Below are 6,852 nucleotides of genomic sequence, written 5' to 3'. Positions count from 1 at the left end.
ACAAAGAAATCCAAAATTTCGTCGTTCAGTAAAATACAGAAAGTAATTTTTTAAATTGAATGACGTTATAATTTGAACATAACTCATCACAAAAAACAAAGAGCAATGAAATTACAATAAACTATTTGACGTAAATATTTTTTTAAATAATAATTTCATGCATATTAAAAAAAGATAAAAAAAATTCTTTTCTTTCAAATTTCTATTGTCCATTTTTTGTCTGTATCGATACATACGTATAATACGTATAACATACGTATAGTTTGTGTACGCAAACTAATTACAAAAGGAGTTTATAAAAAAAATAATTTCTATTTTGTTTAAGCTCTGATTATAATTCATTTTATTATAAGTCATTTTATTGGTATAAATTTATATAGTAGCAAATAATTAGGATAAATTTAAATTCGCATTATAAAATCAAGTTCAAGCATTTTATTATAAAGCACTGACTAATTGACCATGTAGATTAGAACTATTGAACTTGCAAATACATTTTAATTAAATTTTTTCTGTGTTTCAGTTAGAAATTACAAGTAATGTAAGTTAGTTACAACAATATTATGTTTGAAAGAAATAAATTATTTGTATTTACTTTTGTTCTTACCGCAGAACAAATGTGAATCATATTATACTTTATAATTACAGAGCTTTTTTTGAAAATTCTATTCATGAACTCAAAAATCAAATTTGTATCAGCTCCAGAAGGGATTGCATGAAGAAGCATGCTTTGATACATAATTAGTTGAACACTCTAGCGTGTAAAAACGTGCTATAATATGCTTGGTTTGCTTCTGGATTAATTGCAGATAGAAAGGTATTTCAAAATGTAAAACAAATATGTTTTCCTCCTGAAACAAAAAAAAGAAAAATGTCGATGCGGAGTACTGACATTTGCCAGGTGTTCTTGGTGTTGTGATGATGCGCCATCACTTAAATTATTATTAAGCTCACACGCTCCCGACAAGAGGATGTGATCGATCAACTGATGCCGCATAACCCACTCACGCATATCCGAGACCTCGCGATTTAACACTCCTTAGGGTCTATCAATTCTTACGCCCGCGTACAACCACTCACGCATTCACAACCCGGACCGATACTCCTCCAGGGAGCTAGACGACGAAAAAGATTGCAGCTGGGATCAGCTGATCATAACGACTGCTACTAAGCTCCCGCTAGACCTGGCTAGACCAAGGGAGGGGTAACCGAGCGCGTGAGAGCGAGAGAGATAACTGATACGAGACCGATCAGATGCGAGCGAGGGGAAATCGGTAGGGCTAACGAGCGCGTGTTAAAAAAAACAACCGATAACGACGCGAAGTTGACCGACGCACACGACTTGACCAGCCAATTGATAATAGGATAGGGGTAGGTCGTCAAATGAGCTAAAATGACGTACTTAACCAGCCAATCGGTAACAGGCTAGGGGTGGTTTAGCAAATAGGATAAAACCGACGCTAACTGCTTAACAAATAGGGAAATTATTAGGTGCCAAGAACTGACCAATCGTAAAATTGCGGAAGCCAAATTAGTAAAATAGACGGCGCTGACATCCGACCTAGCAACAAAACCAACCAATAACGTAAAATCTCGCAACTTTAAGGGGAAGCAAGTTAGGAAAAGCGACGCAATGCCGCGAAACGCCGCGCCAGTAGCCGCCAAACTCTGGAGCCGCGCGGAAGTCCGGAGTACGCGAGTGAGAGTGAACCACAGAACAAAGAAGCAGCAGCATAGCATAGAGGCAGCAACATAGTATTTATCCGCAGCAGCAGCAGCAGGTTAGCAAACGGGCAACAGCAAAATAACGAAATGTGAGTACTTTTCTCTCACACTTGGATTCACATGTGATCGTCTAGACTTCGTGTATTACGGGAATGCCGTCCGACCTTTGCGCAATCGATCAATTCCGTGCGTACATTAGATTGCCGCCTGTCTCATTGTGTAATTCGCTTTAGACCTCCACGTATTACCGGGAGTGCCGTCTGACCTTCGCGCGACCAACGAATTCCTCGCGTGCGCGTTAGTTTGCTACCGATTTCCTTTGTGAAATCTTTCGAATTTTCGCCTCGAATGAGTGCCGTTTGATCTTCGTGTGACTGACTAATTCCTCGCGCGCGCGTTAGATTGACATGAATTTCCTTTGCGTGATCGTTAAACCCCTGCGTAAATATAAATATCGTTAGACCTTCGTGATCGCCAAGTTCCACGCAATAGCATTAGATTGCCTATCGAACATACACAAATAACATGAATATTTTGTGAATCCAGATTGTTGTCCTAATATCACAGATAAATTTTTCAATTCTCCACATATTTGCCAATTATGTTCTTCGTACTTTATTTTTGTCAAAACCAATTCAAGATTTGAATAATTTTCTTTCAGGATAGTTGAATGAGCTAATGGTATAGGAGCATACTTGTTTGTATTGTGAAGGAGTACTGCTTTAAGGCTGCGCTGTGATGAATCAATGAACAGTCGCCAATCCTTAGATTTGTACAGGTATGGCTTTAATTCATAGATGAGTCCTTTTACGTCAGTGCAGTAACCTATATCTGCATTTTCATTAAAGTACTTACGAAACTTTTCCTCTTGATTACGGTATGCACTTACTTTAATATCCTTTGTCACCATATTTTTCCTCTTTAAGTCTGGAGCTTGTAACTGCGATTTTTCTTTGAATAAACCAATCGTTCTAATTAAATCGTTAAGGCTTATCTCATCATATTTTTCAACAGTTCGCTCTCTACCGATAGAAACATACTCTTCATTGTTGTATAGAGGAAGAATTCTTCTTATTTCTAGCGTTATCACTTGAATGAGTTTCTTGTATATTAATTTAATTTTACAAATAATCAAATAATACCTTTTGATCCTTTTTAAGCTTTTCATAAATACATTGTTTACAAAGCTTATTACGATCTATTGTTGTTAAACCAAATATTTAATCGCTTTTATCTTTTTGTTCTTTCCATGTTGTAGGAGTTATAAAATTTGCTTAGTGCTAAATAATATGCTACCTTATTTTTATGAGCATGACTAATGCTCAAGTTTGGGTGTGAATAGCCTAACTACAATTTTCACTTGCATTTGAGAAAATTAAGCTTAAGTAAGTATTGGTACTCTTTAGTGGTACTTACAAAAACCTGCTGCTGCGAAATATGCTGGCCACGATGACAACTGCCCTGAAAATTGGATGTGTAGAATGATTCGTTTGTTCTTACTATTCATAGTAACGAAACCAGTAAAGGCGCACTGTCTTGCAGGGAACGCTAGGATATGAGAATGATGCTGTAGTGTGTCTGACGACGAGTTGATATTTTCCTCGTTAATGTCAAAAAACTCTCATACTTAAGCCTGGGAAGGTATCGGACTAATCATTCCTAGAATAGCGGACTAACCTACAATCGAGACAGGCTTCCTAGCGTGTGGGGTTGGGTTTACATTCAATTTATAGCACATTTTAACCTTCAACCTTTAATAATCTCTGCTGGCACGTCCGGTAACCGATTTAGTCATAAGTGTATAGGAAATTAGGGATAACTTCTGTTATGCATGTTCTCTATACGTCGAGATGAAAAGCAGAAGAAAAAATTATAGTCAATAAGTTATATAGTTAATAGTTAATATAGGATGTGCTATGACAGTGATATTTTACAATAAGACAAAACCTGGGACCTTCATATTGTATGTGGCTCATATTACATAATGATGAAACGAGTCAGTTTAAATCAGAACAGAGCCAAATGCAAGTTTCATTAAAAATCATTAAATTTATCCCATATGTTACTAGTTAACGTCTCCTGGGAGTGGTCTTGAAAAATCTGACGTAAAATTTATGATCAGCAACCTCAAAAATCCCCAATATACCATTTATAATGCTTACTAATTGTTTTGAAGTGACAGAAACAAATTTCAATCGATTTCGAATCAAATTTAGCATCGAATTAAATTTCGGCTTTTCCGTTTTTTAGTAGTTTCAACTCAGTATGAGAGATTAAAAATAGTTAAAAATATATTCAAGACATAGTTTTCGATGTACTTTTTCCGGTAGAATTCAATTATGTAGTCAATTAATGTTATTTCCCCTCTTTTTAATTTTTAATTTCGAAAAACCCTCAAAAAACCTCAAAAAATGGGGTTTTTCGTCATAAACCTCATAATATGCGGGGAAAGGCTATTTTTGATTGTAGATTTGTATTCAGCATTGAAAAATATGTCAGAAAAACTACGTCTGGTCAAAAGTACAAACATCTTTTATTTTTTGTGGGCCCGTGTTATAGACATTTTTGTAAATTATTGTAATTTTCGCTTACGTTCATAGCTTATTTATTTTATAATCAATGGTAAATTATTTCAATAAAGTTCTTACGTTAGGTTATTAATAATTTTTACGTAATTACAATTATCAATAATTTCAATTCTCATTTTGTATGGTGTACCAAATGACGATACAACAATTTGCTGTTGAGCTAAACAAATTTTTAGCTGTCGTCACTTTTCTGAATTCAACTCGTCATTACAATATTTATTTTATTAGCGTACAGTGGTAGTTTTTTGCGGGTTGTATAAATAAAAGTTAGTGTGATGGTATGAGTGGAACTTTAAAAAAAGGGCTCGACAAGAAAGCTTTCGCGGTACATTAATAAGCACTTCTGCAGAATTTTACGAATGGGTAAAGAAAGTTAATACTAAAATAACTTTTATTTATTGTAGTTAAAACAAATATAGTCTTTGAATATAGCATATATAGTTAATAAAGTATATATAAAGTATATAGCTAATAAATAAAAGATGTTGTTAATATACAAGGTATATATTATTGCATGTATTCATTCCAGTTAGCGATGACAATATAACAGAAGTTATAAAGTAAAAGAAAACTTCATACTTTCCTGAATTTAAAATAAGACGCGTAATTTAAGAGGTAAGAACAAATTTCCTGTAAATATTTTATGAAGAGTATTGGTATATATAAATGGTGGTGGTGATGGATTCTATAATATGCTGCAGGTGCGATAAAAACATTGTTAATGCGGCCGCTTCATAAATAAGCGTCGGTTTTAAGCCCGATCAAACGCAGAGATACAATATTTTATTCAATGATATATCAGATCGAACAAAAAAATAGATTAATTATATTACTTACTTACTTAATTTATATATTATTTGAAGAAATACTGATAGTGTGATAGAATATGAAATTATTTATTCGAGAAAGGTAGTTGTCGCATGCCGCGTTGGGACCGCATGACAGAGGGTAGGTACCACTGGCGCGCGGCACGGTGTTGCTGAACCCTAATAACGGATACTCGATTTTCACAACGGTTTCTTATGTAAAAAATGACTAGGAATACGAGGTTTGTTCCATAAGTATCCGAATTCCGTTTATATCTTCGCGCGAAAACTTAGGCTATCTCTGGAGGGTATGAAAGTCGCCAGCAACTCCTAACCATCTCATCGGTAGCCCGAGATACCGATGAAACGCCTTAGTTCCCTTACAACGTGTATTTCCTTACAACGACCACCGACTTTTTTGTGTTCGTAGGAATTCGTTTATTGCTAAAAATGACAGAAAAAACCGAACAGCGAATTGGTATAAAATTTTGCTTTAATCTCGGTAAAAGTTGCGCGAAAACTATTGAAATATTGCAAAAGGCCTTTAAAGATGAATGTATGGGCAAAACACAAATAAAAGAGTGGTATAGGCGGTTTAAAGGTGTCCGCACATCTGTTGACAGTCATCTTCGTTGTGGTCGATCTTTGACGGGAACGTCGTCGAATAATGGCAAACGTGTCCGAGTCGCAGTCAAATAGGATTGTCGTTTGACTGCAACAGATAAGGAGGATGAAGTTAGAATACCTAAAAGTACTATTTGGTGAATTTTAACCGAGAATTTGGGAATAACTTATGTGTGTGTGTGTAAAATTCATCCCGAAACTGCTCTCAGACCAGCAAAAAAACCTTCGATTAGAAATGGGTCAGGACAATTAGGAAATAATCAATAGTTATGAAAACTTTCTTAAAAAGATTATTACTGGTGATGAATCATAGGTTTATGGTTATGATCCTGGAACAAAACAATAATCTTTGGAGTGGAAGTTTTCATCTAAGCTTCGGTTGAAAAAAGTCCGCCAAAGTCAAAACAACATCAAGTCAATGTTGATTGTTTTTTTCAATTATAAAGAGTTGTGCACCACGAATATGCTCTTACAGGTCAGATAATCAATAAAAAGTGCACTATGTTGAAATTTTTAAAAAATTACGTGATGCAATTAGCAGAAAACAACCGCAACTTTGAGAAACCGGTGACTGGCTTCTTCATTATGACAATGCTCCGGCACACACATCAAACCTTATTCAGCAGTATTTATTAAAACACAATATTACGCCGCTCTGCCAGTCTTCATTCAATCCTGATATAACTTCCTGCGACTTTGAGCTGTTTCCTTGATTGAAAATGCCGCTTAAGGGACATCGCTTCGACTATCAAGAAACTGTTGCAACTAATGCGATGAATACATTAAAAGCGATTACGAAGTCTAATTTTTAGGAGTACTTTAATGAATGGAAACATCTATATGGGCACAACTTTTCGATTTGGAACTAAAAATAAAGTGAACAATTTTTTATCAGCACCTTGTTTACATTTGATACACGTATTTGTTGACTAAAAACAAAAGAAAATCTGTATCCGTGATCAATTTTTACTTGACGGCGCGCGTGTCAGGAAGGTTCATTATGTAACAGATTCGATACGCTTATACAAATTTTTAAAGGGGTAGGGCAAGAGAGGCACTTTCTCTCTAAATGCGATCAGGAGAGTAGGTAAGGAAATAAACCACATTCA

Source organism: Phymastichus coffea, unplaced genomic scaffold (genome assembly GCF_024137745.1).
Source record: "Phymastichus coffea isolate CEN01 unplaced genomic scaffold, Cenicafe_Pcof_1.1 PCOF00006, whole genome shotgun sequence".
NCBI classification, from domain to species: domain Eukaryota; kingdom Metazoa; phylum Arthropoda; class Insecta; order Hymenoptera; family Eulophidae; genus Phymastichus; species Phymastichus coffea.
This window is presented reverse-complemented; position numbering follows the sequence as displayed.